This window comes from Apium graveolens, unplaced genomic scaffold (genome assembly GCF_009905375.1).
Source record: "Apium graveolens cultivar Ventura unplaced genomic scaffold, ASM990537v1 ctg1226, whole genome shotgun sequence".
Lineage (NCBI taxonomy): Eukaryota > Viridiplantae > Streptophyta > Magnoliopsida > Apiales > Apiaceae > Apium > Apium graveolens.
This window is the reverse complement of record NW_027417135.1, coordinates 18,976-44,631: the sequence shown is the minus strand read 5'-3', so window position 1 is coordinate 44,631 and position 25,656 is coordinate 18,976. Positions and strand designations below refer to the sequence as shown.

The following is a 25,656-nucleotide window of genomic DNA, read 5'->3' as shown; positions in this document are numbered from 1 at the left end:
TTGCTTGGAGCTGATGCAGACAGATATATATTCAAACACAAATGTAATGAACACAAAGAACTTAAAAAAAACTTTTCTGGTGGATTTGTTGTTCCACCAGAGGTGTGTTATTTCAGAAAATCTGTGATTCAAAACTAAATCACAGTTGCTTCCTAGTACAAACTAGATGATTTTCTCTCTTGATATTTCTAAACAGCTCAGGGAAAATTCACCTCTAATTACTAGCTACTACTTGGTTTTTATAACACCAAGTTTACAAGTGAAGACAAAGATAAAGTACAATAAGACAATAGTTCTCCACTTGTTTCTGTTCCATTTTTATCCAGTGTAATATGGAATTATCTGTTGACTTTCCATTATGAACCAGACTAAAAATGGCTGCTTTTTCTGCTGTTCCTGAAATAGGTTACCACATCTCTGTCAATCCATGTGCCTCTGTCAGCTTTGTTAACTGTCACTATCAACTGCTATGAGACTGAGCATCCGTTGAAGCTTTCATCCGTTGATGGCTTTATCCATTGATACTCTAGCAGTGCATCCGTTGAAGCTTTCATCCGTTGATGACTTTATCCGTTGATGCTCTAGCAGTTGAAGCTTTATCCGTTGAAGCACTTATCCGTTGATGAATATTATCCGTTGAAGCATTAGAGACATCCGTTGAAGCTTAGTTTCTTATCCGTTGAAGGTCTTCAATATCCGTTGACACTTCTTCACTTATACAAAATTACAAGGCATGAAATATTTACAATTGGCCCTCCTATTTGTACATCCATCAGTAGTCAACATGACTGATTATCTCCTAACAACATCTAAGAATTACAGCTTGAAACCAGAGAGTGAGATGTGCTACAATACCAAACTTATTGCTAAGTAAGGCTACCCCTTCAACGGATAGCCAAGATGGTCTTATCCGTTGAGGCTACAAACACTAGATTTCTACTTAAGTGTTTTACTTAACTTATCATCAAACTAATACATATATTCCTAACAATCTCCCCCTATTTATGTCTACTAGAACTTGTAGGCATAAATTTGGGTTTAGCTTGATGATAACAAAACACTTAACAAATATATAAACTGTAACAAAGCAGAAATTCAAAAGTGCTACAAAAGTGTATATGCTGAGATGAAATTGAAGAAATACATTGTTTCCAAGGGTGCTCCTATAGCCTGAGCAAATTACTTTCTTTTCCTTTGATCCCTGGTTTTCTTTCCTAGCCTCCTGTCATTCTCCTCTATTTGAAGTTGAAGTTGTCTATAGAATTCAGCTTCATCTTCTTCATTGATATCTAACTTAGATTGCATATCCTTGAGAGTTTCATTACTGGCAATCTTTAGTTGATCTTCAATTCTGAAAAATCTTCTGACTCCTTTGTTGTCTCTGAACTCCATCAACCAATGAGGTGATTTGTGAATTGTAGTACCTCTCTCTTGAATGAGTAAAGTTCTAGGCAAAACATTGGGCTCCCTCCAAGTTTTCCTTATGTTGGCAATCTTGTTGAGAATCTCAGTCCTGGCAGTTCTGGTAAAGCCAGAATCCTTATGTATGGCTGAGTAGACTCTAATCAAGGTAGAGTAGCCTTCATTCAGAATTCTGTGAAGAGGCCATGTTCTTTCCCCAGCTCCTTTGTATTTGAACACTAGTCTTTCTGGTAGCTGTCTGTAGGCAGCTATTCCCCTTACATCCTCCAGCTCATCCAGATAGAGTTCAATGTCTGAAAATTCTTTTATGTCACAGATGTGAACATAATCATCTTTAGAGGTTTGAGGTTTAGGCTTAGGCTTCTGTGTGAATTTGATTGAGGCTTTAGAGGGTGTTGATTTGATTCTTCTTTTCTGCTTCTTTGATGGTGGACAAGAAGTTAGGAAGGTGGGCAATTTGATGGTGTCCCAATCAATTGGTTCCTCCTTGGGAATGATTGTTTCACCATGAATGTTCATGAAGGGGTCAGGTACAATGGTTTCAGGAATAGAGGGTAGTGGTTTGGATATTGATTGGGTTTCTTCAGTCTTATCTACCTTCTTTCTCTTTACATTGACCTTCTTTCTTTTCCCTTTCTGCCATTCTTCCTTACTTCCTTCCTCCATCTCAGTACCAACCATGTCCCCCATAGCTTCATCTTCACCTTTGTCTTCAATTTCTTTCTGTTCTTCAGCCTGACTTGACTTTAGCTGTTTTTCAAGCTTTGCTTGTGCTCTTTTGTCAGCCTTTAGCTGTTTGGCTTCTTCTTTCAACCTTTTGGTTTCTTCCCTCTTGGCTATTGAGAATTTGGGATGTCCTTGCATCACACATATGCTCTTTCCCTCTCTGAAGATAATAGCCATGTTTCTCCTTACAGCCTCATCCATGGTCTCTTTGAGATATGCAATACTTCTACCTAAAAGCTTGTCCTCATCAGCTTTTGGAAGAGGAAAATCCACCTCTTTTAGAGGATTCTTTGTAGAGTCCTTATTGGCTCTGTTGTTGGGCTTGAGAACCATAGATTGCAGATCTTTGGAAGAAGTTTCTCCATCCTTATGCCTCCCTACTGGCTTGAGTTCCATAATAATTGATTCCACTTTTGTGCTATGCTTCACAGATTGTGATTGAGAAGTTGTAGAACCAAATATTAGTTGCATCTTTTCATCAATCTTCTTCCTTTGCTCTTTGACTTGCAATTCAGCTGCTGCTATCTGGATTAGATCAATTCCATCTAGCTTTCCTTTGACTTGAATTGGTGGAGAAGTTATGATGACAGGAACTAGCACTTGAGAAATCTGAACTGTTGTAGATGGCTCTCCTTCCCCTTCCCTTTTATTCTCCCCCTTTTGTTATCATCAAGGGTAGGGGTCAAGCCTTGTGCTTGTGCCAGCTGCATGAGTAGATTTGTTTGAGTTTGTTGATTCTGAAGAATGGTGACCATAGAGTCTTCAATGATTTGAACCCTATCTTCCAATCTGGCCAGCCTCTTGTCAGCATCAGATGCCTTCCTCAGTCTCCCCAACAAATCTTGCATAGTACCATAGGGTATAACTGAATCCAATTTCTCAGCATTGTAGGATTTCAGATCAGCAATGTCCAGCTTGAGCTCATCCACACTTAGATTTTGCTGGTAATGCTGCAACTGCAAGAGATGCAGAGATTCCAGATGAGCTTGAAGAATTGCCTTGGTACCAGCATCCTGAGTCTCCTGAATGGCCTGCTGAATTGTCATGACTTGTTTGACCAAAGTGACACCAAACTCTCCTGGTGTTGATGGTTTTGCCCATGCCTATGCAGGAAGATTAGGAACAGAACTTGGGCCTGCTACTCCCCCTAAGTTCATGCTCTCATTCAAAGAATTAGAGTCATCATCATTAGAATTTACTCCAAATTCTTCAGATGGCTCACCAGCTTGAGAAGGCAGCCTGTTGACAGCAGCTTTGTCTCTGAGAAGAGATTCTGAAGTGTGTACAATGTGTAGTGTCTGTTCTGCCTCCACATTGCCCTGTGCAGCCAATAATTGATAGGCTGAAACAGGGTGAGTAAAAGTGTCAGCATCCAAAGAAATGTTATCAATGACAGCTTTGTAATGTTGCTAAAATTGTCTTTCCTTATCTGCATCATCCACTTTCATTAACTCACTAGCAATGGCTGGATCCACCCTTATAGCTTCTGTACCTTCCTTTCTCTCAATTTCTCTCTTTTCTTGCATCAGGGGCTCCTCCTGGCTCACACACACCCTCACACCCTCACCTTCACCTTCTAAGGTGGCACTCCTCTCACTTACTTTTGCCATGCTGGAAGAAATAGCATGCATTTGGTGACTCTCAACCTCTCCTTTTGCCTGGGAGCAACCCAGCCTCTCACTCAAAAAATCACTCCCTTCCCTCAAGCCTAATAGTGATTGTACAGTTGCCATGTCCTCTACAGTTGGAGTTGTTTCTGTTAATTGTGTAGAGGCCATCAACGGATAGGGAGTATCCGTTGAAGTAGAAACTGATGGTATCAACGGATAACTGCTGTTAAGCTTATCCGTTGAAGAACAACCACTTGTCAACGGATGAGAGATATCCGTTGAAGAAGGAAATGATGTAGAGATAGAAAGTGATATAATTGTTGAATCTGTGTGGATTGATTTTAAGTGCGGTGACACAGATTCTGCAACTACATCTGAAAGAATTGGCTGATGATCCAACAAATCATCTAAAAGATGATGATCACCAGGTTTTGAGTGGGGCTCCTCCCTGAGTTTTAATGAGGGAGAATCAGGAATTGATGTGAATATCATATCCACATCCAGAGAGGGTGTTGGAGAATTTGAGGAATGGTGTGTTTCTATATTGAGAGAATGGGGCTGTGATTCCATATTTGCTGGAATCACATCAAGCTGAATTTGAGAAGGCACAGGTACTGGTGGATGTATTTGTGCTGTGTGTGTCCGTTGTGTGGAAACTAGGGTTTTGGCCTTCTTCTTCCTTGAAAAGGCTTGAATTGGTGAATGTGTAGCTTTAGTGTCCCTCCCTCTTTTGTTCTGTGTCCCTGGTTGGGGACTATTTTCAATAGTTGCATCCTTTTGGGAGGATGCAACTAGGGATGTGCTGGACTCCTTTTGAACCACTACAGTCTTTTGAGAGACTGTGGCTTGGCTGGTTTGGGTACCACTCACCTCTCCCACCTTATCCTGGGGGGCTTTTTGATGTTCACCCCTCCCCTCACCACTCACACCCTGTTCACTCCCTTCAGGGTTTATGGTAGTTGTTACAACTGTTGTCTTTTGAGAAACAACAGAGGTAGGTTTCTTTGACTTGGCTTTGGAAACTTTAGATTTGGTGGCTTTGGTAGGAGCCTGTTTGGACAATGACACAGTTTCCATAGCCACACTAGAAGGCAAAGAAACATTGGGGTTGGAAATAGTAGGAGTTATAGAAACATTTACCTCACTTACCTGTGGTGCATTCATGATTGGCAAGTATACCAATGGCACCTGGCTGTTGAGGTTCATTCTCAAAAGGTCTGCAAGGACCCTTTTCTCTTGTGCCCAACATTTGAGTTTATTATTCTCATTGGATATAACCAAACCTTCAGCAACATGGTTAGCCAATAACATAAAGAATCTAGCAAAGTAGATGTTATGTGGTCTATTAGCTTTGTTACCTAATCTGGAACCTAATTCTAGCATAACACAGTTGCTAAAATTAAAGTACCTATCAGAAACTAGCATATAGAGCATATTAACAAGAGACGAAGTGATAGCATCAAAATTGCTAATCTTCCCAGAGAAAACCTTAATAAAGGCATCTCCAAGAAAACTCTATTCTTTCCTAAGGCCTTTCCTTCTAATACTACCTAAACTAGCAGAATCAAAAGCATAGCCTATGGAATCTAGCATTGCAGAGACATCTTTATCAGTATGTGGTGTCATGGCATTATTCTCAGGCAACTTAAAGCAAGATTGTATATCATCGCAATTAATGCAATAGTCCTTACCTTTGAGAGAGAAGGCAATAGTCATATCTGTGGAGTTGAACTCTGCAGTTGTCCAAATCTCCTCAATCACTTCACAGTAGATGGTTGGGGCTTCCAGCATTGCATAGCTCAGTTTGCAGTTCTTGATGAAGTCCATCATCTTGTGATAATCAGAATGGGCTTCATTCTTTTCAACCAAGACTATGAAATTATTCTTTTTATAAACAAATCCTGTTTGAGACATAATTTTGACTACTGGTGCCATTGTTGTGAGTAGAGGTTGCAGAGAAAAACTTGAGAATTGGGAGAGAAAGAGAATGATAATTGCAAGAAAGAGTAAAGTGAAAATAAGAATTCAATTGGGCTTTTATACTTTCTTGAATTAAAACACAAATAACATAATTAAATGATACTTTTAAGTAAGTGATAGCCGTTCAGGAATAAGTGAAACTGTAGAAATTCTGAAAACTACCGTAAATACAAATATATACAACACTGTATTATCTATATCAACGGTTGAGTAAAAGAATCAACGGCTGTGACTCACTGACGTGACACATCAACTGATAATGGAAATAGTTATCCGTTGATGAACAACACTATTTTATCCGTTGAAGGATAAAATTACCAGAAATGTATTTGTCTTTCAACAGATAATGAATATCCGTTGATAGAACAATTTTGGCTTTCAACGGATAGGGAATATCCGTTGATAGGATAAGTCTTGATTAAAGCCAACTTTGTTCTTGCAGCAAATTCATTTCAGGCTACAAGACAGATTACATAGATGACATAGTTTATGAATAGTTAAGCATACCTAACTCACTTACTAATCTTGTGAATGTTGATTCATCAAGTGGCTTGGTAAATATGTCTGCAATCTGCTTTTCACTTGGAACAAAATGAAGTTCCACTGTACCTTTCATCACATGTTCCCTAATGAAGTGGTACTTGATATCAATGTGCTTGGTTCTTGAGTGCTGCACTGGATTTTCAGTAATGGCAATAGCACTTGTGTTATCACAAAATATTGGAATTTTGTCAACAGTTATACCATAGTCAAATAACTGGTTCCTCATCCACAGTATTTGTGCACAGCAACTACCAGCTGCAATGTATTCAGCTTCAGCTGTTGATGTGGAAACAGAATTCTGCTTCTTACTGAACCATGATACAAGCTTGTTTCCTAGAAATTGACAGGTGCCTGTTGTGCTTTTCCTGTCTATTTTGCAACCTGCATAATCTGCATCTGAGTAGCCAATTAGATCAAAACCAGACTCTCTAGGGTACCAAATTCCTAGATTTGGAGTCCCCTTGAGATATCTGAAAATTCTTTTAATAGCCACTAAGTGAGATTCTTTAGGGTCAGCTTGAAATCTAGCACAGAGACATGTAGAAAACATTATATCAGGTCTACTGACAGTTAAATATAAAAGTGAGCCAACCATGCCTCTATAACTTGTAATATCCACAGACTTTTCATCCTTTTTTAATTCAAGCTTGGTGGCAGTGGCCATGGGAGTTTTTGCAGGTGAATAATCCATTAAGTCAAACTTCTTTAAAAGATCATAAATATATTTAGTTTGACTAATAAAAATTCCACCACTAACTTGTTTAACTTGTAAACCAAGAAAGTAAGTTAGCTCTCCCATCATGCTCATTTCATATTTACTTTGCATTAATTTAGCAAACTTTTTACAAAGTTTATCATCTGTAGATCCAAATATAATATCATCTACATAAATTTGTACAAGTATCTTAGAGCCATTAACATTTCTAAAGAAGAGAGTTTTGTCAACAGTACCTCTTGTGAAGTAATTATCTAGAAGGAACTTTGATAAAGTCTCATACCAGGCTCTAGGTGCTTGCTTTAGTCCATAGAATGCTTTCAACAAATAATACACATGGTCTGGAAAATTTGGATCTTCAAAACCTGGAGGTTGGCTTACATAAACTTCTTCCTCCAATTCCCCATTTAGAAATGCACTCTTGACATCCATCTGATAGACTTTGAAATTGGCATTAGCTTCATAGGCTAGAAAGATTCTGATGGCTTCAAGTCTTGCAACTGGAGCAAATGTTTCATCAAAATCTATTCCCTCTTATTGATTTGATATGATAGTCTACTCATTGATCAAGGAAACTTGGATTAAACTATGATGAGGATGACACATTACATGCCTCTAGTTTAATCTATAATATTTGGTTAAAGGGATTATATTACATTGTACATTATTCACAAAAGGTTTAATTGATCACCGATTCAATTATTATTACTTGGGTAACAATGATGTATTACTAGATGCCGCTCATTGTTTACGATTTTAAATTAGAATTAAAATTCATTGCCAACCTAATAATAACCTATAGGGTCACACACTAAGAATGCTTGAAGGGTTATTTAATTTAAATTGGATTTAAATTATATTAAAGTAATTTGAATTATTTATAATATTAATCAAGTATGGTTTCATTAATTACATAAATATTGATATTCAAATTTACTAATATTAATTATGAAATTTATTTGTTAAATAATTAAGTGAGACTTAATTATAATACAAATAGGAATTTCGAATTAATAATAACTCCTAATTAGTTAAGAGTTATAATTCGTTTTTCTACACTTTATATAATATCTCTTGTGTGGCTGATTTTGCAAAAAAATACTTTTACTAAAACCCTAGCCACCAAGGGAGAAGATGGAGAGAGCAAGAAGAAACGAGTTTGTGCTAGTACACATTCAATCCTTGAGTTCAAGCATTCGCGTGGATACCGATAGAGCGTAGATCACGAGAGCGGGATGCGTGGTGATTGAAAAAGTTTTGGATCTCCATTAGTCAACCAATTGGTAAAGCTTCTTAAGGTAAACCATCTGATCTACGAATTAAATATATATTTTTCGCATGGATCCTGCGGCGGGTTTTGAAAATTCTGGATTTTTACATTTTTAATTATTGTTTCCGTTGCGTGTAGGTGCTCGAAACCCTTCAAAGGCATCTGAGCTACTTGCAAAAAATGTTTAATTCATTTATGTGTTTACTGGTTTTATGATGATAACATGTATACAATATTCCATGACTGTTATGTATGCGATTTTGTATGTTTTACATATTGTTATGTTTATATATGCGTATGTATGTATATGTTTTGAATATATGATATTCATGAGAGTTGTATAATCATATGATGATTATCCAATCTGTATATATACTGATATATACATGTTTTATGTTTGTTCTTATTATATGAATCGTATTTGATATGATTCTGAATCGGATGCAGCGTATTTGCTGAAATCAGGGTCTGGTGTCCGATTTTGGCGAACGAATATGCTATTTCATATGGAATCGAGCGTGTGAATGTAACTGATAGCTAAATTTATCATCGTGATCTGTAATGCGTTTGACGTCGTTTAGGCCCTGTAATCTGCGATTTAATGTTATCAGATTTAATTTCGAATTTTCTGATTTTTTCAATATTTGGTTTTTTATGATAAGATCATGATGGGTATGATATGTTAAGATCAGATTATGTGTTTTAACATGTTATTTTTTGTTAATTGAGCATGGTGGATGGTTATGACTTATGACCTTAGGTTAATGGTTTTGGTTTTTCAAATACTGCTTGCATGTCGTTTAATCTTGTAATTATTAAATCTCGAATATTACTCGAGTTCTTCTTGTAAGTTCATTAGATTAGTTTTCATATTTCATTCGTGTAATGTACATGAAGACATGAAGATTTGAAGATCAAGGGTAATCCCACGGAGGCCATCCAAGGAAGCAATACAAGAAAGAAGACATGTAATAGTTAGCCTATATTTATTTTCCACCTTTAATTGACCTAGATCTTTGTCATTAGCTTGATAAAGATCACATAGGATGAAGCCATAACCAACCATGTTTATTTATTGCACTTTACATATATATGCGCATATGATGAATGTATGTGTAGAGTAGTTTATAAAGATGCATGCTTAATTAGATTAAGGATGTATGTATTAGATACGACACCCATGCCATGCTTGCTAAACAAGATAAAATCGGTAACGACTCAAGATTTTAAAATGAACAAATGATTATGAGGTTTTTGTGTTTATGAAACACGGAATAAAATACAAATTTTCTTTGTTTCTGACATGGGGCAGTTTTGTCAAAAGTGAGTTCATTGAACTTGTAAGGTTGTGGGTTTTGAGCGAGACCATTATGACTCCTTCACTACCTGGAAATCAAACCATTGACGAATATTGATTTGAAATATTTTATTCAAGGAAAAATTGGGAATCTCTTTATGATGGGATCATGATTGTTTTAAAATTAACAGAACCCTAAAGTTAATATTAAGTTGATCAGATGCCTTCCAATGAGTCCAATGCGTTAACTCCTAGATTGACCTAGAGTGGGCTCGCCAAAGGAAAGTACTCCTATCGATCATGGGAGATGTGTTGAAGTATATTGATACTTTTTGACTACTGGGTTTTACTTAACTAAGTTATCACAATAGGATTGTGAAGTCAGAGGCATAGAGTTTGGCGAGATTTATTAGATAAATATGAACAAATGTTGTTCCACCAAGCTATCCAAGAGTTATATAGTTGACATAATTAACAAATGTTATCTACCTAAATAATCATGTTTTTGGAGAAAAGCCAAAGTTGACCTAATGCATGGTGAAATATGGATCTTGGCTCACTAGAAAGGATATAGAAGATATTTTTTCCGAATTAATAGTTAGGGCTATTGATTTGATAAAAATAGTAGGAGATATATATTGTGTATATATAATAAATAATCACTTGAACATAATTTAATGATCATTTGTAGACTAAGTCATTTTATGCACTTTAATATTGTAGATATCAAATGACAAATAACACAAATAACTTCTCTATGTAATAGTCCTTGAGAAGGACAAGCTGACATGAAATAATTTCCTCAATTGACATGGGAACTTGAGGATTGTCCGCAGGTTCAAGGATGTCACTCAAAACCTTACCCTATTTCTTCTAGCTGAGAATGAAACATGTGATGAACAAAATTCTTACCAGAAGCAAATTGATTATGGAAGTGATGTTTTATGTCTCATGCTTATAATTATGAGTGTTGAGCTTTAGAAGCAACAAGAGCATAATGATGCTTATGATGTGATTGAGCACCTTCAAAGGATGTTTGAAGGAGGCTCATCAGAAATATTTGACAATAATAAGGCACCATACTTTTGCATTAATGGGAGAATGATATCCGGTTGGACCATATGTTCTAAAGATGATAGGTATATGTACCTTGATATTTTGGGTTTCAAGAATAGTCTAGAGACTTAGCTTGATTTGATCAAACAATATTTGGACAACTTCTATTCTAAGTTTGTTAAGAACAAAATGAATGAGATAGACAGAACACTCACTCAGTTGTTAAGCATGTTTAGAACTGCTGAAAATAACACGGTAAATGCATGAATTACGTCCATATTGATGATGTACATATGGAATGCAAATGGGAAAGGAAAGTGGACAGGCAAGATGAAGATTTGATCTTATTCGGTGCCAAACCAAAGTCCAATCCCAAAGAGATTTTGAAGCATGATAGTGGTGTTGCTAAAGGAGATGATTGTCATTTCTGTGCAAATAACTGGATGATTGGAAGTTAAATTGTCGAGCTTGTTTGGAAGATCTAAAGAAGAAGACTAGCAATGGTCAAGCTTCAGGTATCGAGTTAGAATTGGAGAAAAAATTGTTGCTCTAGTTGAAGGAACTCGATACCTAATTTAGCCCATATAGGCGAGATTGAGAACTTGATAAATTGTTATTACGTGTATGCCTTTAGGGTATACATTAAATCAATTTCTTGTGAGGACAAGAAAGGTTTTCATTTTAATTAAATAAACAATAGTTGTTTATTCTATTTTAATGATAAGGCTTATAATGTTACACAATTAGTTAACAATTTATATGTTCTGAGATGACTCAAATCAAACATTACCTCTACCATTGTCGTTAAGACATATTAATGAGAAATGCATTTCTGAGTTACATATAGATGGATACTTGGATAAGTTTGATTTTGAATCATACGAAAGATGCGAACTTTGTCTTATTGGCAAAATGACTAAAGCTTCTTTTACCTGATCAGGTGAAAGGGCCACCAAATGATTATGGCTTATACATAATGATGTATGTGGTCAAATGTGTATGATGGCAAGGGGTGGCTTATACTACTTCATAACATTTACTGATGATTTTAGTAGATATGGATATGTGGTTCTTATAAAGAACAAATCCGTTTCTTTTGAAATGTTCAAAGAATATACGGCACAAAGCTCACACACACTAATGATCTGATTAACCCCATAATTAGTCAAAGAATCAACTTTCATAGTTAATGCCTTTAGCTGATCAGCTATAGCAGTAGCTGTATCCACCTCCAGAATTCCTGCTACTTGCCTTGAGGTAGTCTCTGAGTTGGGTTCTGATATTCATTAGCAGCCATCATTTCAATTAGCTCATAAGCTTCATCATAGCTCTTAGCCCATAAGGCTCCTCCCGATGCTGCATCGAGCATGGGTCTAGACTGCGCTCCCAAACCATTGTAAAAGCAATTGATGATCATCCAATCAGGCATTCCATAATGCAGACACTTCCTAAGCATCTCCTTATAGCGTTCCCAAGCTTCACATAAAGATTCTCCTGATTACTGCGCAAATTGAGTAAGAGCGTTCCTAATTGTAGCTATCTTCGCCATAGGGAAGAATTTAGTAAGAAACTTCTGAGCAAGATTGTAATATCCGGGATATATCGTGTAATTATTTTTATCAATAAATAAATATTCTGTGATTATTATATGAATTTTTGGTGAATTATCTGTTAAGTGGTATCTGTGTTTGGATGTGTAAATATGATAAAATTTGAGTATTTTAATTTTTATATGTTCAAAATTAAGTATATATAATTGTGGTATTTTTCTATTAATTTTTATGTTGATATATATATAATTTTGTAAATGATTTATGAATTTGATAAATTATTTTTCCGAGTATTTATAAACTATTTTGTATAATCAGGAACCCACCGACTTCAATTGTTTTTACATTTTTACATATCAGAAGTCTAGGGAAAACTCCTTCCTAACCTAATTGCAATATTCCGAGCATTTTTCATGTTTTGACTTTTTCGACCTGGAATACGATTTTCCCCGTGCGGGTCCTGGCATAAATTTTTTGATACAATATTCGTTTCGGTAAATCGATAAAACTCGTACTTCCGAGAAACGGGATCTTTTGATTAAACTATTATATTATCTTCTCGTAATACGTGTAACCAAAGCGCTGAGACCAAGTCTGTATTTACAAAATGTATAGATTTGGATAATTATCCTAAAACCGGTACCGATTTAGATCTGTTTTATTAAATAAACATAATATTTTATATCCGGTATGATCCAACGGGGTACCAATATTTCGTAAATATAAATAGCCAATACAGTATTGTATTTTGTACATATAAACATTATTATACGGAAAAATAGATAATTATCCAGAGAAGTGAACCGTGTTTTTCGTCTCCTTCGCAATCAAACGAGAATTTGAAGACGTTATTGGAATCCGATGGAGGCGTATGAATAGTCAAAACGAAGCTCTCGATAAGACGATCGTATCCATATAAAAATCTCTGAATAAAGTTAACTCTTTTTCAATTTCGTAATTTTAATTTTTTTATTTATTTTAACTTAAATTCAGTTTTTTATTTATAAGGGTCGTTTGAGTCTTTTGATGCTTGTTTATCATTCCCGAGATCACAAGGATTATTTTGGTATATAGCTTGTATGATTTTCATGTTGTTTTAAGTGAAAACTAATTCTTGAGTTTTTGTAAAATTTCAATTCGATTTTCTGGATTCATTGTTGATTGTTTGCTTATATGGTTACTGGTAATCGATTGTACAGTGTATTACCTTCATTTTGGTATATAGTTCAATAATTTCGGTTAAGGATTGAGCAGAATCGAATTCTTGGCCAGAGTTGTGGACGGATTTGTTAATTTTCGCCGGAGACGAAGCTTGACGCTTCAATTAGGGGCATTTTGGTCTGATATAAATTGTTAGAATTTTACTGAATGGATTTGGACTGAAAAACCGTTGAAACCGTGTTATGTTGCTCACCTGTAAATCACCGGAACTCGGCCGAAGCTGGGACTCGCCGGCCGGATTCTGGATAAACCCAGAATTCCGACGGTGTTCTTCCCGACCCCGCCTGAGTTCTTGGTGACCCGGTTACAATCCGGGTTTGATCCAATTATTCCCTAATTCAAAATCTGAAACCAGTTTCTGGATTTTTCTTTTTAAAATAAATTCATAAATCTGAATTTAATTTTTAAAATTCATTTTTAGTTCCAAAATTCATTATTTTTTAATTTTGAAAATTATTTTTAATCCAAAAATAAATCTGAATTTTATAATTATTTAATTTTAGTTAATAATTAATTATTTAATTAGTTAATTAATTTAAATATTAATTGATTAATTAATTTAATTACTTATTAGTTAATTAGTTGATTATTTAATTGGATTTAATTATTTCTTTTGATTTAAAAATTCTAAAAAATAGTTTTGAGCTTTAAATTATTATTTTAAATTGTTTTCAAGGCTCGATAATTATTATAAAATGATTTTAAATTCAGATTCGAATATTTGAACCTTGATTAATTGTTTATAAATGATTCAACGACCCGTTTTAATTCCAAAAAAATGTTCAAAAATTTGTATTAAATACCAGAAAAATCATTTTAACCCTGAACCTTCTTTGAAAAAAATATTTATATTAAATACCTTGCATGCTATGAGCTCTATGCTATCTGCTTTATGTGGTATATGGCTATGTGCTTATTGTTTGGCTGTTTTAGTCATAACTTTTAATCCGTAAATCGGATTTGGGTGGAATGAAGGGTAGATAAAATCTTATGACGTCTATGTGACGATTAGAATAATGTGGATAAATATTGATAGATAATTATGATGTTTAGTGTAACGTCTGCGAAATATTATGTAATTATTTTTATCAATAAATAATTATTATGTGATTTTTATGTGAATTTTGGTGAATTATTTGATGATGGATAATAATATTTAGATGTTCATTTCTGATAAAATTTAGATATTTTATTTTTTAATTATCCAGGATTAAATGTAGATAATTTTGGTATTTTCTGGTAATTTCTGGATTGCTATATGATTTTATAAGAATTTATATAATTAACAATGATTATTTTTACTGTTATGTATAAAAAAACTAAGGTTATTATTTGCTGTATTTATTACTAAGATTCGGGAGCTGAAGGCCTTTAATGGCTGCTCTCGTGTTTCGTAGCTTAATTCTGCCTTTACGAGATGCCTACGTATCTCTGTGAATTAGAGAATCAAGCCAAAAAACGTAGTTCTGATTTGTGGGGTGAGGCCCCTTATATAGATATTGGGAGTCCTTGAATTGGACTTGGTATAGGAGACTTGGTGGGCAAGTTTTATAATTAGAATGGACTTTGGAGTCCTAGATAGTAGGAAACTGATTCCTTATCCTTTTAGGTCCCCTTGAGGCTAATCTGTAAGGATTTATATCCTTATCGGGACTCTTCTCAATAACTGATTTTTCCCTTATTAGTTAATTACGAAATTAATTAATAATCAGGGTTTTTGGGCATTCTTTATTTCATCAGGCCTGATCTGGTCCATCAGGCCTGATCAGCATGTTAACCTTTCTGGTCTGAATGTCATACATCTTCTTATTGGGCCCAGCAGCCCATACCTTGTATAATTAATGCAATATTTAATTATACAATCAAGATTTATTTATCCCTATCATTTGCCCCCCAACTTTTGGGAAACATTGATTAGGTTTCACAAAAGTTAAGTCTGTTCATTCCCTTGCAGGGTTTTGTTTTTGTGTAAAGTGTGGAGCGACCTACACTTTACAACGATTGTTCCTTTTGTTCAGGAATTATCTTAATTTCCAGGAACTTTTCCCTTAATTTCTAGGTTTTATCCTTTTTTTCTGGATTTTTCCCTTAATTTCTGGGATTTATCCTTATTTTTCTGGATTTTTCCCTTAATTTCTGGGATTTATCCTTATTTTTCTGGATTTTTCCCTTAATTTCTGGGATTTGTCCTTATTTTTCTGGATTTTTCCCTTAATTTCTGGGATTTATCCTTATTTTCTGGATTTTTCCCTTAATTTCTGGGATTTATCCTTATTTTTCTGGATATTTCCCTTAATTTCTGGGATTTATCCTTATTTAACTGGATTTTTCTCTTATTTTCTGGGATTTTTCAGATTTCCAGCCCTTTTTCGACCAGGATCCTAGTCGAAGTAAGGGGCAGTCTTGCAATCCTGGTCGAAGGAGTTCGACTAGGATCCACGACCTGGAATTCGACGAGGATCCTAGTCGAACTTTCGACCTGGATCTAGGTCGAATACATACCCCCTTTTTTATTCCTGGACTCGAGTGCCTCGACTAGGATTTCGACCAGGATTCTAGTCGAAATTTCGACCTGAATCCTGTTCGAAAATTCTTTGATTCTTTTGCTTCCTGGTCGAAGAATTTCGACTAGGATCCACGACTTGGAATTCGACCAGGATCCTGGTCGAACTTCGACCTGGGTTTTTAATCCCCATTCTTGAAAGATGCTTGGTTTATTCGACCTCATTCCTGGTCGAAGTTTCGACCTCAATTCAGTCCTATTATTTCCATTGTTTTTGTGTGTCTAGTCGAAAAATTTCGGGCAGGATCCACGACCTGGAATTCGACCTGAATCCTGGTCATTATTTTCGGGTGCCTGTTCGAAAGTTTTCGGGCAGGATTCATGACCTGGATTTCGACCTGAATCCTGGTCTTTTTTACCCGTTATTTTCGGGTGCCTGTTCGATAGTTTTCGGGCAGGATTCACGACCTGGATTTCGACCTGAATCCTGGTTTTCCACTAGCCTTCTTCATTTGGCTTTAAATTTAAGGTATTATATTTTCCAAATCCTAATTGGATTTGGGCCGAGCCTTCTTTATTGGGTCTTATTGGGTTTTTCCAAATCTTACTGGGCCTCTTTTATTAGGCTTTTCCAAATCTTACTGGGCCTCTTTTATTGGGCCTTTCCAAATCTTACTGGGCCCCTTTATTGATCTGGGCTTAATATTGATCTGGGCTTAATACACCCTGTTTAGAATGCTCTAGAATTCCTAGGAATATTCTGGAATATTCCTTTTTCTGGGCTTCTTCCTACTGGCCTTTGTTGTTAATGGGCTTTCGTCCCTTCAACTTCCTTTTCCTCTTATATAAAGGAATGAGGAGAGGCTACTACTCCTCACCTTCTCATTTCTAAGTTTTCTTCTTTCTCCTCCTGCTAAGATTCTCAGAGCAATAACAGCAAGTCGGAGCTCAAAGCCTTTTTTAGGAGTGCTTCTTCAGGTAAAATTCCTCCTTTTGCTTTTCGTGTCTATTTTTCCATTGTGTGCCGTTTTAAGATAGCCTGTTTACGTGCCCCTTTCTTTTTTCAGATGGATGACAAAAAAATGACTCGCTTGGCCAAGATGAACATGGCTAGAAAGTCCAATGAATTTCCTATTCGATCGAGGTACACTTCCTTGATCGACATGATCAACACTCGAGGGGACGAGTACCCGTCTGATGCGCATCTGGACGCGCATGATCATATTAGCGCTTTACGGGATCCCAAGGAGCTGGAAAAGTTGAGCAGCTGCTTCAAAATCAAGGAGCCTTTTAAGCTGGTTCTTGCGGGTCCGGCCGACAGGGCCTGCCAGTGGAAAAAGGACGCACTATGCGTCTATAGGGATACTCTAAGGGCAGGTATCAGACTCCCTTTTCATCCATTCATTCCCTTGATACTGGCTGATGTGGGCATCAGCCCTTGCCAACTCCCCCCCAATTCTTGGAGGCTTATTCTGTGCTACCTGTCACAATGTGCCAAGCACAAGGTCCCTACTTCTGTTGCTGTTTTCAGGAAAATTTTCCAGTTTAAAAACAGCCCTGATAAAAGTCCGGGTTGGGTTTCTCTAAACCAGCGCCCCACTATTCCCCATATTGTGAATGGGAAGTCCATCCCTGACAACAACTTTGGGTGGAAGAAAGATTTGTTGGTCGTTGTTTGGGAGGGTGGAGATTGGGGCACCCTGTTTCGATCGTTCTTCGGGCTTGCCGTCGATGGGAGCCCAAATGACATAACTTTGTCTGAGGAGGAGGCTAGAGCTTTCAACCTCCTCACACAAGATAATGGGACTTCCCATTATTGGGATCTTATCCGGGAGTCCGTTCTTGTAGAACGCGGCCTCTCTCCCGTCCCTAAGAAAAGTAAGTTTCCTCCCTTATATCTCGCTCTCTTTTTCCTTCATTTTCTATTCCGCTGAGTTTTCAACTTACTTTGCTTGTTGCAGTGGCTGAAAAGATTGAGGAGGCTACCAAGCCTAAAGACCTGGAGACAACCAGGATGAAGAGGGCTGGAAAGGTCTTTAAAGACCTACGCCTTGGTGACCGATTCCCTGAGTTCCTCCTTCAAGCAATGGAACCGGGCGAGGAAGGCCCCAGCCAGGTTTTGCGCACCAAGTAGAGGCCAGGGGCTTATTTTCAACCTGTTTGGGGGATCCGGGGCAAGGATTCAATCATGGGCAGCACGGCCCTGTCCAAGGAATGGTCTAAGCACTCCATCTCCCCGGTGGACTATCAAGATTTTGTCCTTCAACAGGACTTAGAGGGGAATGAGCTTTTTGGAGTCCAGGCTCTGGCGACGGTACATCCTTTACCTATGCCCTTCATACTTGCTTTTCCATGTTTTCTTTTCTCATACTTTTACTGTTTCTCTTGCAGGCTAACACCCATTTTCAAGGGGCAATTCACCAAGCTAAGGCTTGGAAGGTTGGCCTGGAAGATGCCAACAAGAAGTTGGAGGAGGCCAACCAGAAAATAGAGGCCCTTGAAGCTCAACTGGCCTCTTCCACTTCTGACCTGAAAACGGCCCGGGCCGAAAATGTTATTCTGAAGGCGCAAAAGGACAAAGCTTTTGATGGCTGGATGGACACCCAGGAATTCAAAGACTTGATGGTGGAGCATGATGCCCTTCTTCACCCAGCTAGCTACAAAGAGGGCTGGGATGCTGCTGTGGAGGCCATCCAGGATGATTTTCCAGAGGTCCTCGAGCAGTCCTCCTTTCCTTGCCCTGTGCGAGTTCCGGAGCTGGGGGGTGTTACTAATAAGCTAGCTGATATGATCAAAGACGGCCCTTCAGGAAGTCCAGGCCACAAAAGGAAGGACCTGGAGTTTAGCTCTAGGGAGGAGGAGGCTTCATCCGAAGAAGATCCTGCGCCTGCTGCGAAGAAGATCAGGGTGGAAGAGCCTCCAAGAGCTGCGCCTCAGAATCCAGTGTCTCCCGCATCCTCCAAAGCATCTGACGGCAGTTCTGACGGAACCTCTGCAGGGACTTCTGAAGGGACCACAGAGACGTCCGAGGAGACCTCGGATAGTGGTTCCGAAGAATCTCAGCCTTCCGAGGCCTAAGTTTTTTTTTTGTATATCTTCTTTCGGGACAATATGTGAATTTAGTTTATGTCAGAAGTTGTTACCCTTCGGGGCTATATTAGATATGCTGTTTTCCTTATTTGCCTCTTTCTTCTTTACAATACTTAATATACACTTAAACTTTAAGCATCCTTAGATTGAGAAATAATTTCAAACTCTTCAATACGAAGTCTGGTTTTCCAAAACCTTACACAGCATGGGTTCGACCCTAATCAACAATAACTAGACAATGTAAATTCTACTGGAATATAAAATCCTACGCAAGCAAAGCTTCAAGGTGCTTTTAAACCTACTTGTCACAATGACAAGAGAGAATCGTACTTCGACTATCTTACACGTAGTAAACCTTCAGGTTTTGTGCATGCCAGGTTCTCAGGACTTTAAAACCATCCATAGTCTCCAGCTTGTAGGTTCCTCTACCCTGAACGCTCTTGACTCTGTACGGCCCTTCCCAATTTGGGGCAAGTTTTCCTTTCTGTCCTACACCAGAAGCTTCCACTTTCCTTAATACCAAATCTCCTTGCTTGAAGAATCTTTCTTTAACCCTTAGGTTGTAATAAAATGAAGCTTTTTTCTGGTATTCCACTATCTTTGTATGTGCCTCATCTCGCACTTCATCAATTAGATCCAGGGCTAACCTTTGCCCTTCCTCATTTTCTTCTGCATTGAAAGCCTGAATCCTTGGAGAGGAATGTGATATCTCCACAGGAACTACTGCTTCTGCCCCATATGCCAACATGAAGGGCGTTGCTCCTGTCGTGACTCTACAAGGAGTCCTATAGGCCCATAATTGTTAGTGTAGGTGCCCTAGAGGCAATACATTATTCTTTTATCTTTATGTCAGTTGATCATTCAATAAATGTATTTATTATGACCTTAATTACTGCGATATTTTGTTAGCATAATAAATGTCCTTAGAATCATGATACAAATTGTATAGTTTAAGTACATGACTTGAACTTGAGATTATATAATATATCATATTCTTAAAGGTCCCTAGTCGAGTATTATTATATAGGACAATAATAATACATAGATAGACTAGTATGTTGTTTGACAAGATAACCACATCTCATTGGTTATAAGTATGGGGATACTGAAGTCAATACATAGGTACATGTGAGAGTACATGGTACTGGACAGACCCACAGTGAGATTCTTCATGTTTAATAAAGTCATAAGAAAGACTCACAGTGATAATGGTGTAACGATCCTTTGACTTGAAATCATTATATTTCTATACGAGGATTAATATACTTTGACTACATTAAAAGTTACTTTTGATCGGGTGATGATAAAAGTGGACATCGGGTATATCATGAGTCGTATGAGAAATATGAATGATAGATAAAGGATTTAACCCTCCTATAATTAGGAGAGATATTATTGGCCTCTTGATTGAGTGAGATTATAAAAGCATGGCCATGCTCAAATAATGATTTGTTTCAATAATCTACTCATGCATCAAGTAAACCCAGATTAAATGTTGAAGAGGATGACTAAATACATGCCTCGAGTTTAATCTATAATATGTATGGTTAAAGGGATTATATTACACGGAAAAACATTAATCACGAAAGGTTTTATCTAATCACGATTTAATTATTGTTTAATTGGGTAACAATGATGTATTACTAGATACCGCTCATTGTTTATAATTTTATTAGAGAATAAAATTATTGCCAATTAAATAATAGCCTATAGGGTCGCACAAATAGAGCACTTAATGGAATAGTTAATTTAAATTATGGATTTAAATTAATTGATGATTATTTGAATTTTATTATAATTAAGTAAGACTTAATTGAGATAATATAAATTCGAATTAAAAGGAATGTTTTTGCCCATAATAATTAAGTATGACTTAGTTATTAATTAAATAATAGAAATTCGTTTTTATTATTTAATCCAATACCTACTAGGGTTGGGCTTTGCTATTATGGGCCTTTTTAATCAGTCATTATAAATAGATAATGAGAGGTTAAAGAGGCTTGAACGTTGTTTAAGAAAACCCTAGCAGCAAAGAGAGGCAGAGGCAATTCAGATCGTCAAGAAGGAGGCTAGTACATCCATTCCGTAGTCAAGTTCGTGAGACGTTCTTGAAGGTGCTCGTGTGGATACCATAGAGGTGTTTCTCCGAGAGGTAGACACAAAGCGTGATAGCTAGGATCTCCGTTGAGTTCGTAAAAGTTAATCTCTTGAAAGGTATGATTCGTTATCTCCATAATCTGCCCATAATTATACATGGATCCTGTTTTTGGGTTTCGAATTTTTGTTTTATTTACGTTTATCCGCTGCGTTTTATGCCTTCGGAACCCAACAATGGCATCAGAGCTACGTGTATAAGGGGCTGATTTGGTTACGTGTTTACTGTATTTTTACAAGTATGCATGTGTGATGAGTCTGCCATGATAACAGTTATGTTATATGAGTCTGCCATGATAACAGTTATGTTATATGAATGATATGATGAATCTGTTAATGATCTATATGATGATACTAGTATGTTTAAGATCTGCCATAACTCATATGTATGCGATCTCTTAAAATATGTATACTGATACACGTTTTTGGTAACTGGGATATGGATCGTGTGTATACTGATACATGCTTCTGGAATAGTATTCTGATACATGTTTTTCTAGTATTCTGATACTTGATTTTGCAAAAATTTCCGCGTGGTTAGGGTTTCGTTTTTAATTTGTGCTTATGACATATGCTTTACTTATTTATTATTCTTGATTGGATCATGATAAGTGATAAATAGTATGTCATCCTTATATGATCTATCATGTTCTTTAATGGTTACTGAGCATGGTGCATAGTTATGGCCTTAAGACCTTAGTTGTAATGGTTTATTCTTTTGGTTTGTAATAAATACGACTTGCATGTCGTTTTCTATTTGTAGTTGTTTTATCTCGAATGTAACTCGAGTTCTTTTGTAAGTTCATTAGTATAATTCTTAATGTAACATCCTAGAAGGACAAGGGAAAGAGGAGGCATCCTATGGAGGCCAAGGAGACAATGGAAGCAATAGAGAAGACATATGTAATAGTTATTTTTACACCATAGATTGACCTTGATCTTTTCATTAGCCTGAAAAGATCACATAGGATTGGGCCATAACTATTGCACGTTTACTTTACGTACTTTTCATATGATGTATAAATAGTATGTGTAGAGTAGAAAAATGCATGTTTTAATTAGATTAATGATGTATGTATGTATTAGATACATCACCCATGCCATGCCTTTAAACAAGATAAAATCTGTAACGACTCAAGATTTAAAATTAACAAACGATCATGAGATTCTCGTGTTTATGAAACACGGAATAAAATACGAATTTTCTTTATTTCTGACATGGGGCGATTTTGTCAACAACGGGTTCATAGAACTTGTAAGGCTGTGGGTTTTAAGCGAGACCGATGTGACTCCTCCACTACCTGGAAATCAAACCATTGACGAGTATTGATTTGAAGTATTTTATTCAAGGAAAAATTGGGAATCTCTTTATGATGGGATCATGATCGTTCTAAATTAAAATCCCTAAGTAAAAATTTTAAGTTTTAATCAGATGCTTTCCAATGAATGAACACTCATTAAATCCTAGATCGATAAGGGGAAGGGCTGTCAGTGGCAGGGGACTCCTATCTATCATGGTGAAATGCGACGAATATAAACGGTTATATTCGGACGTTGTATCATTGGGTCTAACTTAACTGAGTCATCATAATAAGGTGAATATAAACGGTTATATTCAACTATTATGAACTTAGAAGCATAGAGTTTGGTTAAAAATCTATTAGATAGATAAGATCAATTGTTGTTCACCAAATTATCCAAGAATTATATATGATATAATTGACAACTGTTGTCTACCTAAATAATCATGTTTTAAGGATACCAGTGGTTGACTTAGAACATGACGAAATATGGATCTTGGCTCACTAGAAAGATTTATGGGATATACTTTCCGAATTAATAGTTAGGGCTATTAATTTGATAAAAAAAAATAGTGGGAGATATATTACGAATATATCATAATCATATGAACATAAAATTTTAACTCAGACAATCTAATGTTTATTTTGCGCTTTTATTATTATAGATACTGAGTAATGGCAAACAACACAAACACACTATCCGTACGTTCAGTCCTTGAGAAGGACAAGCTGACAGGAGGAAACAACTTCCTAGACTGGCAGAGGAATTTGAGGATTGTCCTCAGGCAGGAGCGCAAGCTTCATGTCATTGATATTCCTCCTCCAGGCCCCCTTCCTGAGGGTGCTACTGCTGATGAACGAGCAGCACGCACAAAGGATGAGAATGATGCAAATGATGTTGCATGTCTTATGTTGGCAACTATGAGTGCTGAGCTTCAAAGACAACATGTGCATATGGATGCATATACTATCAATGAGCACTTGCAAAGCATGTTTGCAAGCCAAACTCGTCAAGAAAGGTTCAACACGAGTAAGTCACTTTTTAATTGCAAACAAGGGGCGAGTGAACCAGTTGGCCCACATGTTCTGAAGATGATTGGTTACATTGAGTACCTTGAAACTTTGGGTTTCCCGATTGGTCCGGAAACTGGTATTGACCTAATCATGAATTCTTTGAACAACAAATTCACTCAGTTTGTTGTGAACTACAATATGAATGAATTTGACAAAACACCTACTGAATTGTTGCATATGTTGAGAACATATGAGACCAACATGAAGACAGCTGAACCTGCTCCCATACTGATGGTGGGAAATAAAGGTAAGGCCAAAGGGAAGGGAAAATGGAAGGGTAAGAAGAAGATTGGATCTGATTCTACAACCAAGCCAAAGTCAGGTCCCAAACAGGCTTTAAAGCCTAAAGGTGGTGTGGCCAAGGGTGAATGTCACTACTGTAAGAAAGATGGTCACTGGAAGAGAAACTGTCCAATTTACTTGGAGGATCTGAAGAAAAAGAAAGCAGTTCAGATTTCTGGATCAGGTATTTATGTTATAGAAGTCAATTTGTCTATTTCTACATCCTGGGTATTTGATACTGGATGTGCTTCTCACATTTGTATAAATGTGCAGGGCCTGCAGAGAAGTAGAACTCTGGCTAAGGGAGAAGTGGACCTAAGAGTAGGCAATGGAGCAAAAGTTGCTGCTTTAGCTGTAGGGACTTATTATTTATCTATGCCCTCTGGGCTTGTTTTAGAACTAGAAGACTGTTTTTACGTGCCTGCGATTCGCAGAAACATTATTTCTGTTTCTTGTTTGGACAAGAAAGGTTTTTCGTTTACAATAAAGAACAACAGTTGCTCTTTTGCTTTGAATGATTTAACCTATGGTGTTGCGCGTTTATTTAATGGTTTATATGTTCTTGATTTAGATAACCCTGTCTGTAATATAGAAAACAAACGACTTAAAATAAATGACTCAAATCAAACATACCTCTGGCATTGTCGTCTAGGCCACATAAATGAGAAACGCATATCCAAATTACATAAGGATGGATACTTGGATAAGTTTGATTTTGAATCATACCAAGAATGCGAATCTTGTTTGCTTGGTAAGATGACTAAAGCCCCTTTCACTGGTAAGGGTCAAAGGGCCACTAAACGTCTGGAGCTAATACATAGTGATGTATGTGGCCCAATGCGTGTAATGGCTAGAGGAGGCTACTACTACTTCATAACATTTACTGATGATTTCAGTAGATATGGATATGTATATCTTATGAAGAACAAATCCGATTCTTTTGAAAAATTTAAAGAATACAAGGTTGAAGTAGAGAAGCAAATTGGCGGAGATGCAAGTATTAAGATCTTACGATCCGATCGTGGGGGTGAATACTTAAGCACCGAATTTAGAGAGTATTTGAAAGAGTGTGGTATTGTATCGCAACTCACTCCGCCAGGAACACCTCAATGGAATGGAGTTTCAGAGAGGAGAAATCGCACCTTGTTGGACATGGTGCGATCGATGATGAGTCATGCAGATCTTCCAATTAGTTTCTGGGGTTACGCTCTAGAAACAGCGGCTTTCACACTTAACCGTGTTCCTACTAAGAAGGTTCAAAAGACTCCATATGAGATATGGAAAGAGAAACGGTCAGGCATGAACTTTATGAAAGTTTGGGGATGTAAGGCATTTGTGAAACGTCAAGAATCTGACAAGCTTGGACCTAAATCCGAAGAGTGCATTTTTGTAGGATACCCTAATGAAACAAAGGCGTATTATTTTTATAGTCCTTCTGAGCAGAAAGTGTTTATTGCTCGAGATGCTGTCTTCATGGAAAGAGATTTTGTTTCCAAAAGAAACAGTGGGAGAACTATAGATCTCGATGAAGATCGAGAACCGCAAAATAGCATTGAACCTGAAGTGGAACAAGAGCAGAATAATGATAATGCTCAACAAACACAGGTTATTCGTAGATCTGGTAGATTTCGCCATGAGCCAGAGAGATATGGATTTCTCATGACTCAGTGTGGTGATTTGATGCTCATAGATGAAGATGAGCCTCTCACATACCAAGATGCTATGAACAGTCCAGACTCTAAGAGATGGCTTGAAGCCATGAAATCCGAGATAGATTCCATGTACGAAAACCAAGTATGGACTTTGGTTGATCCACCTGAAGGGGTAAAACCCATAGGGTGCAAATGGGTTTTTAAGAAGAA

The 25,656-nt window shown here is 36.9% G+C and overlaps 1 non-coding gene across 1 annotated transcript; it reads left to right on the top strand.

The window, feature by feature from the left end:
* Nucleotides 1-12,046: 12,046 nt before the first annotated feature.
* On the top strand, nucleotides 12,047-12,153 carry LOC141699733 (small nucleolar RNA R71). Its single transcript, XR_012566085.1, has one exon. It is a non-coding gene; the product is annotated as a small nucleolar RNA R71 (small nucleolar RNA).
* The last annotated feature ends 13,503 nt before the right edge of the window (nucleotides 12,154-25,656 follow it).